General features: G+C 33.4%; 1 pseudogene; it reads right to left on the bottom strand.

Annotated features, from left to right (window-relative positions):
- Positions 1–3743: 3743 nt before the first annotated feature.
- LOC123203424 lies at positions 3744–5370 on the bottom strand (annotated as a pseudogene).
- Positions 5371–11266: the final 5896 nt, after the last annotated feature.

Raw genomic sequence — 11266 nt, 5'->3', positions numbered from 1 at the left:
AAAAGGTCGATATTTTAAACATTTATTTCTTGTCATGACCTCGGATGGTAATAACCAAATCTACCCAATAGCTTTTGGCATGGGAAAATAGGAAGATCATTCAATGTGGTGTTGCTTTTTGACAAAGCTTAAAAATTATCATTTGTGAAGTGTCAGAGTTGGCAATAATCTTACAAACCGACATTACGCTATATACTTTGTAATGGTTGAGGTATTTCTAGATGTACACTATGGATGTTGTTGTCACCACCTTTTTTATAACATGTGATCGAAGTATAAGCATAACTCACAAGTTACGTGTTTATACTAGAAAACAACGAAGACCTATACAGAAGCAAATTTGGAGTTCATGATGAGATCTATTGATGAGATATATCTGGAAGCGAGGCATTACCTATGTGAGGTAGAGTATTAGTGATGGAGTAAGACACATTTTCTAGGCTACAAGTATAACATAATAACAACCAACATCACAAAATTATTTAATACACTTGTCAAACATGCACGAGGTTTGCCCATCGTGATACTAGCCGAGTTCATTCGAGACACCTTACAACGATGGTTTTATGAGAAGAGAAAACATGCAAGTATTTATAGTGTTAATACTAATTACCTATTTGTCTATGACTTTTTACACTTATGCTTATTTAGTCACGAATATACTGATGCTTTTTAAAAATTACAGATAAATGTCCCCATGAAGTTGCACCATGGATAAAGAATAAGCTTGGCCACCATATGTTGAAGTCAGTGAACTTTGAGGTTTGTCCGATTACAAATGTTCGGTATCAGGTTATAGGTAGGTGCAAATACATAAGCATTGTGCAATTTCATGAGTAAACATGTATTTTATGCATGTATATCGTTGCTATCATAAGACATATGAGGCTTACCAATGCCTATATATGGGTTCATCTATTATACACCATCAAATTCTACCGTTTGATTTATGCAGAAGCTGTCAATCCACTAAGGGATCAATCAAAATGGTTAGATACTGAGGAAGAAAGACTTATTCTGCCATAGTTTCTCGATTGTCGTTAATTGAGTCATCCTTCAAATAGGAATCGATGTCCTTTACAGGGTGAGGTCTTTATACCGAAGGTTTGTAATCGATGTAATTAACCTGGGCATGTACAATCACATTGTAAGAATCCATCTTTGGTTCCATGCTTTGTGCCATTAGGTCTAATGTGAAGAAATAAAGGAAAGAGATTTCATAACCTATACCTTCTATTTAGTTTGATTTATGTACTTGTTGAAATGAAATGTAATAATTGGAATCTTATATCAATATTATTAATGTTGAAATAAGATGAATCATTGGAATCTTATATCATTATTATTTATATTTATGATATTTACTAATTAGTTATTACATTTGATTTATGTTTGATTTACATTTGTATTAAAATTACTTATGAATTGTTGGTGTATTTATTTTAAACACTGATAAAGCTAATAAAACATGAAATCATATACATAACTAATAAAATATCACACTTAAAATATATACATAACAACTCTAAAATAAACATATGTATCCGTGATTTACTCGATGCAATGAAAATGCAATTCTGAGGTCAAACACCTACACATCAAAGTAGAGGACACGTGGGGGAAATCCAAAGTCCAATCAACCACCAAACATTCTATGAAGCACAACATAAAAACACTACAATCACCAGATCTTATGCCCTACTGAAGGACACCTTTCACTTTACGCAATGCTAAGTGATCTTATTTTGGTGTATGACTTGTGATGGTCCAAAAACTCATGGATGTTAGTAATGTCTGGATGAAGGTGGTGCAAGGTCTCATCTATAATAGCACTTTATGTGTTATCTATAGTAATCCTCTATTCACATGGATCTAAGACCCTTATGACCTAATGGGCATAGCCAAAATTTATCGGTATGAAACCCTGCAAACATTGACAAATTATAAATGAGACACGTGTTGTATATAATTAAATTATAATAAAAACACACATTTATAGTACTCGATTGACTGCCCCCTATGGTTTATAAAATAAACTCAATGTGTAATCTACCTCCACTATCTTCTTGAAAAGCTTCAACCACTTATAGTCACCTTACGAGGTGACACTTTAATTATCGTATGCCATGTTGATATGCCTCACGATAAATGTATGGGTCGTCGTCCAACTCTATAGGATGACGACCTATTACTCTTGTTGGTGCTGATGTAGTAATGCCAAGAAGGAATCTACATACTAATGATCGACAAGAAAACATGAATTGGATATAGAACATGAATTGTTTTATGTTTTTATGAATATATAAAACATTTAAACAAAGTCAATGGATATAGACTACTCATATTGTCAGTTAGTCACTCACGCAACTCAATAACCTTGTGCTAAAAAATGGCTTTAGACTTTGCTCTTATGCAATATACTTTATGGTTGTCCGATGCTACATCTTTATTATACCATTTGAGGAAAGCATCCTTACACTTTGCAGCTGAAGTGGGATGGTTTGAATATATCGTTTCACCCTTAGTTTGATCAAATTTGTGCATAAAGTGCATACGAGTAGACCCTTTTGAATTACCTTATCATGAATGGTCCACACCAACATAAAAAATACATAAAATTGTTAATTCAATATTCATCTTAATTAGGGGTGGATTCGAATCGAACCGAGCTTGAACACAGGCAAACTCAATATCAGCTCGATAACTGTTCATTCGAGCTCAAGCTCATCGAACATAATGAAAAGGCAACTTGTATTTGAGCTCGTTGGCTCGCGAGCTATTCGTGAGCCTTTCACGAGCTTGGCTCGGAATACAGAATGAGCCGAGCTACTCGCGAGCCTATAACGAGCTAAAATCAAATATGTTTAATGATTTGAGCTATCGAGCTAGGCTCGATTATGCTTAATGAGCCAAGCCATCGAGCCATCGAGCTGAGCCTAACGAGCTTAAAGTTCACAAGATCACAGTTTCAAAATGTTATTTTCGTTTAAACATTGTTTAATGCGTTTTCATTGTTTGTAAATCAATCTATTTATATATTTTAAATATTTTCAAGAAGAAACACAAAACTAATTTAGTAGCAGATAATCAATCCCTGCAACTTCCATTCTTGTTTGTCAGTTGTGTACAGTGAGGGTTTTTCTGGTTTTTATAATAATTTTTTATTTTTCGGGCACTAGTTTAGTTGACTTAACTTCTTTTATCCCATTTTAATCCGTATACATTAATTTTAACTGGATTTTTTTCTTTAAATAAATTAAAATAATTTTTTAATTGGATAAACAATTTTACCTTAATTTTTATTTATTATACAAATGTAAAAAGATTTTGAGTTAATAATCATTTTAACCTCATCTCTACCACCACCACCATCTAGCAAACATAATTTCATCTAAAATTCAAAATAAAATAAATTTTACATCAAAATTACTTTAATCTATGTAAACATTTAATTATACTAGATGTTATTTAATTTTTCAAATTAAAATTGAATTTTTAAATTTTATTGTATGGAATCAATCCTCTTATATTAATCAGTTATTAAAACTGAACAAAATAAAATTATCTTAAGTTTTAACAAAACAATAAACATGTTGGCGTGACATATGGGTAATTTTGACAAAAGTTTTTTTTATTATATTTGTATAAATAATAAAAATTAGATTAAAAAATTAAGCACCCACTTGTTGTATTGCGATTTAAATAAGGTTAAAATTTACAATTGTCCTTGTGAATGTCAAAATTTACAATTGCTTTGAACAACAGGATTTCATGTAAGGAAAATTCTCAGATGCAAAGGGAAGTTTCTTGGTGGAGTTGATATTGCTTTGAACAACAGGATTTTGAGCTGCATCTGTGCTTGTGGGTTTCATCAAAGTAGAGTTACGTGGCATATAATGTTGATTAACAGTCTGATATCCTGGAGTGATGTTCTCTAAACTAGTGTGCTCTTGGGCGCCCAAATTAAGGTAGCATCTCGGCTGACTATTCCATTGGCTCCTCAATATTCTTCTTAGCATGCAGCCCAAATTGAGAGCAGCTAACAGATAACAAATATCATAGATTGGGAAGAATCACACACAGAATTTCACTTTGAGAAGAGTAGCACTTCTTAACCAACAAAGCTCAATATCACACAGATAAGAACAACAGTTTAAGGTGGCAGTCTCTCTAAGATGAGCTAAAATTACTCCCAAGCACAGTAAAATTGAAAAAGAAAACAACTTTGAAATAAGAAAGTAACAGGAGAAGAGCATATACAAACCTTCAATACAAGGAGGAAGTAGCTTTCCAGTTTCAGAACTCTCATCATGTCTAATAATCGTGTTAATGACATCATTAGTTCTGTCCCAAAGTGTTTTAAGGTCCATATATTCAGCCTATCACATAATCAAGATGCAACATTTAAGCTTGAAAATCAACAATACTAAACCCAAGAACATATCAGACTTTAGGCTTGTTTACAGAGAAACATAAGAAAGGGAAGACAAAATTCAAAATTTGGAACTAAAATGCATAAAAACGTTTCCTTTCTTGTCTCTTAATTCATAATCTCAGCAGTTAAATGCAGAGTGACCAACCCCGTTTGAGATTTAGAGTGGTTGAAGATTAAAATGAACCAACCTCCGAATTGGCTTTAGAGTACATAATTTCTTTCGATTTCAAGACAACAACTGTTACGATCCTAAATGCAAGGTATGGGACTTGGATCCCACATTGGAAAGTATGGGCAACTAATGTGGGGTTTATATGGCCTTGGGCTCTCCCATCTCAATAGCTAGCTTTTGAGGTGTGGTTCTCCTAAGGTTCGTATCATTTGGTATCAGAGCCATCACCATGTCTCTCAGTTGCAATCGTGCGGCGCGGGGGGTGACGCCGGCATTGCAGTGTTCGCCCGGGGCTAGCAGGGAGCTAGCGCACAGCCAGCCCGCGTGGGCGCCGGGGCTGCGGAGCGTGGTGGTATGTTACGATCCTAAATGCAAGGTATGGGACTTGGATCCCACATTGGAAAGTATGGACAACTAATGTGGGGTTTATATGGCCTTGGGCTCTCCCATCTCAATAGCTAGCTTTTGAGGTGTGGTTCTCCTAAGGTTCGTATCAACAACAGGGAGCTTTTCTTGCCATTGCTTGTTCTTCTTAGTTGCTGAGCTATGAATCTCATTGACAACTCTAAACAAAATAGAAGCCAAAAATTGGTAACTACACATACACACACATATGAACTTTTGATAAAGAGAAAAAATAAAAAAAGTGAAAAGAGTTAGACCTGAAAATTTCTTGAATGAGAGGACCTCACATGGGTTGGTGCCTTTCACTATGCCAAGATCTTCTAACACATTCATAAGGCCTTGGACCTGGTCTTGGCATCTTCAAAAAAAAAAAGTTTGAGAGAGGAGAAAACAGAGAAGTGTGTTTCTTGAAAAAGAATCCAAACGGAGAAACAATATAGAAAGCAAATGGCTTCCTCTGCTTTTGATTTTCCTTTTTCTTTACTTGTGACTTCTACACAGTAGAGCAGCAGAGGTAGAGGTAGCACAGTAACAACATTTTTGTCAATGATGCAGTTCCCACAAAGAAAAATAATGGGAAAATGATTAGAAAAAGTGTTTTTGATATTTAATTCTCCTCAACTCTGCATTTAGTTACCTGATTTTCATATTTTGTCCGATTCCGATAGGGACTTTCCTTTCTGCCAGTAGACATGCAATTTTAGATTCCGTTTGGTAAAAGTATGCACCCATCATCACAGAATCATGGAGAGATAAGTCAAATTTTTAATAAATTAAATTTATCTTTCCCCAACAAGCTTCTTATGCCAAGAAGAGAATATCTGAAAGCAATGAATGACTCACCTTTAGCTCAACACCCATTATGGAATGTTCAACACTGCATTCTCGCAGGAAACATCCAAGTGAAATTATTGCATCCTTAATATGAAAATAAATCTGAACAATGAGAAAGGAAGACAAGTGAATGAAGACAAGTGAATGAAGCCAAGAGGATAATCAGAACTCTGGCAGCATACCTGACAATTATCCATCTTGGTTGGTGGTAGGAAACGAGAAGTGTAGAAAGGAGTCTTCAGATCATAAAATTCAAACTTTGGAACCTGCACAAAAGGAAATACTCATTTTAGATATCAAAAGGTAATATTCAATCAGCTCCACACAAGGGAGGCCTTTTTTACAGCAATCATATGAACAAAATATAGAAATCATGTGAAAGAATAAAGTAGTAATGTAACAGACAGTTTCAAATTTCCAAAATTTACAGTGTGCAAGAATAACAGAGAAGCTGAAGCAAACATGAAAAGTCATGCTCATTATCAATTTCAAAGAAAATCTGGTTTTGCTAGGCTGACATTATCACTATATGTGAATACCCTTTGCAGTTTTGCAAATAACTTAATTGAAGACATTTGAAATATGAAATGATCACTATTGTAGCATAAAAACCAACCTCTTCAGTTAAGCCCAAGTTAACTTCATAAAAAGACTTTATTGTTCCAATGTCCTCCCATTAGTCTCTGAAACAAGATACATACAACATATAATAAATTACCCTTCTACTGTAATTAATGAAGACACATTTAGAAGTACTAGCACTAGGTTTAGATTTCTCTTACCTAGACATTGTTTTCCATCACAGCTGCATGAATGATCTCAGAACCAAAGTCATTAGATGTGAGATATCTCCACCTCAAAAGCTTTAACAAGACATCTATAGTCAAGTTAATAATTTTCAGGACTGTTCATGATGTCTATAGTCAAGTTATGAACAATTGAAGGGAAGACTAATAATTTTCAGGACAGGCAATTCAAAGCATGAGATCTGCTTAGTGCTTACCATAGCATAATTTTCAACACCCCTTGGTCTTTATGATCCTTTGCAAAACATCCATAAAATCTAGGCTGCTTCCAACAATATAGGTGCAACATAATTTCATAAATGCTATTAAACCCAACCAGATTCTATTAAGATAAAAAAACAACGTCATATACACCTTCAAAGTTACTCAACTATTAAACATTATAAAGACAACAATAATTAAGAATTAAATGCTATTAAACATTATGTTACCTTATATCTTTATTTATCTGGCAAGATAGGCTCAACAATCTCGTTTTCACCTTCTATCTTCAAGAAATTAAAAATGAATGAAAGCTATTAATCATACTGCTAACAATTAAATAAAAAATCAATTTAACGATCATGCAGTTGTGATAAGTAATTGACTAGCTCATCTTGTTTCTTAATATTATAATGTGTTCTCATCCAATCGGCTCCACACATAAGCATATTGACTATTTCTGGCAATAGAGATGACCTGTATGTGTCAATCACTCTACTACCCACACTAAATGTGCTTTCCGAAGTCACTTTTGTAATAGGAATTGCTAAGATATCAACTGCCATTTGTGAAAGTACTTTATACTTATATTGATTGTCCCTCCACCAGTGAAGCACATTAAAGTTGCTTGAGTTGACATCGTCAGGTATCTCAACACTACGTTCTTCTAGATACATTTCTAACTCAGACTTCATGGTTTTTTCTGAGTATGTTTTCTCTTTATGATCCTTCAAACACAACCAACTATATCCAAGACCATAATGTCTACTCTCTGAATATTGAGAGCTTGATGATTTACCTACAAATTAAATGTTAGAACTTATGATATGTTATAAAGTTTCATTTAATGACAATGATCTAATGTACCTGATGTACTTGATGGTGTTTGTTGGGTCCTTAATTGATATTGTAGATGTGCAAATACAGTTGATGAATTTCCTGATGATAACATGTCAATGTATTCTTTGTATAATTTTTCTAACGCTCTTTTGATATTTTCTATCTCCACAGGGGCATTTTCTTCACCATGTAAAATAGGAAATGTCAAAGTAATTATAAGAAACTTTATCCTGAAATCATCACAAGCCAAACTAATTAGTTAGAAACATGTTCTTTGTATACCTATATATTATAATAAAACCAATCAATTGTAAATTAATTACCTAGGATCTATGATGCTAGCAATCGCCATAAGAAAATTCACCTCACCCCAATATTTGTTGAATTTTTCTGACATTGCTCGCACCATCATTGATATAGAATAATTTTCATCAAATTCTTGCTCTTTAAGGATCTTTTTTATCCTAAACACTTCTTGAAAATACCTATTTACAGTTGTATACTGCGACTCAGAAATTAATTTTATTATATCAACAAGTATTTCTAAAAGGTCACAGACAACCTTTAATCTCTCCCACTCTTTTCTTGTCGGGTAATTTATATAGCTTGACTCAACAAACATAAAACGAAGAAAAACCTCTCTGAACTGTAGTGTTGTCATTGGCATTTTGTATGTACTATTCTATCGTGTAGCATAATCCAAAACTAGTTTTCTCTCTTTTATTACACACTCCATAACAATTTTCGCAAAATTTTTTTGTCTTGCCTCACTAGCTTTTATAAACTTCACACTTTCCCGAATATTGTCTATGATGGGTTTAATCATAGCTACCCCATCCTGAACTAACAAATTTACAATATAGGCAGTGTACCTAACATGGAAAAGTTTTCCATCACACAACAAAAGTCTCTGCATTTGAAAATTTTTCTTCAATCTTCTAATGCAACTATCATTTGTAATAGCATTGTCTACTATGACAGTTTCCACCTACAAACAAAGTTAATGAATATTAATAAAATTATATGCAATAAAATTATGTGTATTTTGATAAACAATTTGCAAATTTGATTTTACCTTATTTTCAATCCCTTAACCCTTTAGACAGTCAAAAATTGTTGTTACAATGTCTATTCCTCTCCTAGGTGGAGATAGGTGCATAAATTTATAATTTGTTTATTTAAAGACCACAACTGGTCCACCCAATATGCCGTGAGTACCATATATTCAATATTTTGATGATCTGACTTATAAAGATCAGTAGTAATACTAATCCTTTTAGTCTCCTTAAAAGTCTTCTTCAACCTCTCACGCTCTACTTGATAAACCCTAATGCAATTAGCTTTTACTTGTTTCCTTCCAACTTTTTCATAAAAAGGTTGTAGAACGTGACAAAAATTAATGAAGTCGGGGTGCTCAACTATATTAAATGGCAATTCAGATATCATAACCAAGTGAGCTAAGACCTCTCGAACCTAAAACACTAACACCATAATCATTGCATTAGTTAATACAATTAATTTCATAACAATTTCATAGTAACAATAGACGTTATTAATTGAACTCAAACTGACCTTGGGATGCTCATAATTCATCTTTGTTTTCACCACAGTTGGAGTAGGTAACCTTAAGGTTGAATGCTCAAAACCCAAGATAGTTTGTGCCCCTACGACTAAGTCCTTCCCCATTGCTTTCTTCCTTTCAACACTTTGCCCCATATGTCGTTTCAAATAGGAAGTAGCCTTGGTCTTTTGCAAATTCTTCTTTTCCTGGCAACACTTGCAAACCGCATATGTAGCATCTCCAATAGTAACAAACATATATTCTGGAAAACACTCTCAAACAGCTGATGTTTTCCTCCTCTTAGTAGATGGAATAACAGAAGGTGGTGTTTCTGTTTGTCTTTCAGGACGTTCAGTTGCTTCAGCTTCTTTACTTGAAGCTGAGACATCAAAATCTCCTATTGCAGCCAAATCAATATCCACATCATTAATTCCAACTATTTCAGTAGGTATAGGTGCTTCAATTTGCATCGATTTTCTCTTAATGGATGCACATACAAAATGAGCCATCGTGCTTGCAGTAGATGCTTATGATGAAGCTCGACTTGCTCCAGATGGTTCTACTCTTCTTGATGTCATATTCTACATCACAATCATATGCCAATGGTTAGTCGGAGAAAACAACATAATAGTATAACGGTCCAAATTCAAGATACCCTGTACTGCATCATATTAAACAATAAAATATACAAGCACTGATCTGAAATTTGAAATTGCAAATTTTCTAGGGCTCAAAATTTAAAGATTAGATTAACTTCTAACTTAAGTAAGGGCATGTTTATACCAAGGATAAAGAAAAATGGACAAGCTAGTATAAACTGATCAGAAATATGAGTTTCCTTTTGCAAATAAAACTTATCATTCATATCTAGTATTGTCATAGGAAGAGATTTTGCAACTGTATGTCACATGTGTCCTCCCACCTAATCAGTCTCCATAAATAGGTAAACCCAACTCGTTAGTAAAAACAGAAGAATCAGTCTCGTATTTTAAATGTACCCCTTAAACTACTTAATTTAAACACAAGTTTCACATACCAAACACTGACCTTAAACCTAAACTTTAAAAAGAACACTAAACATTAAATTGAACATACCTACAAAGAAAACAACAAACATTCATCATAACAACACATTATTACTCATGAATTTAGTGCAATAAAAAATTATTGACCACCACTAGTTAAAGGACAATTTCCAGAATTCAAAACAAAATTTATAAAGCTTCATTGTAGTTTACAATCATTTTTAAAAACTTGGTAATATCTAAGAAAATCTATTCAGAAGCATAGTTTACTAACAATGAAGAAGAGTAGCTTTTCGAACCAATTAAGCCAGGAAAGATATTAACATAATTATGTTTATTAAGAACACAACAAAAACCCCATAATTCAGCCAAGCTTTCAGCCAAAATATCATTAAGATTTCCTAAACAAGGTTGAACTCGCAAAGATAGTGCCAAACTTCTATCCAACCACAGTAAGTGATTCCAATCTAAATAAATACATTAGGTATTGAGAGAATTTTGTTTTATTTCAGCCTTTGACACAAAAACAAGAATTTTGTTTTATTTCAGCTTGAACTAGAGCCAGAACCAGAGCCAGAGCCAACCAAGTTTAGTTCCTACCCATAACCAACATGGTTAGTTTTGGTTTTAGGTGTAGTTCCTACTCAGAACTGTTACTATCCATTCATTTTGTTGTTTCCAATTTTCCAGCAGGTTAAATTTCATATCAAATGGACAATATTGAACACTTTTAGAAGGAAATAAAGTACAGAACAATACTTGAACATAGCACTAAAAGAAAACAAATGAGAACAATTATAATCAAGTATCATTTCACAAAAGAAAAACAATCAAAGTCTTCAAACCTAAGCTTGCAACAAGAGGAAGAATTATTCAATGTAGATTCATAAATAATCATTATAAACAAAAAATTTGTAATGAGCTCAGTACCATCTCTCTGTGATAAGAATTCGCCTCTAATCTTAATTAACACACTCAATGTAATGA

Source organism: Mangifera indica, chromosome 19 (genome assembly GCF_011075055.1).
Source record: "Mangifera indica cultivar Alphonso chromosome 19, CATAS_Mindica_2.1, whole genome shotgun sequence".
In the NCBI taxonomy this organism is placed as follows: Eukaryota; Viridiplantae; Streptophyta; class Magnoliopsida; order Sapindales; family Anacardiaceae; genus Mangifera; species Mangifera indica.
This window is presented reverse-complemented; position numbering and strand designations above follow the sequence as displayed.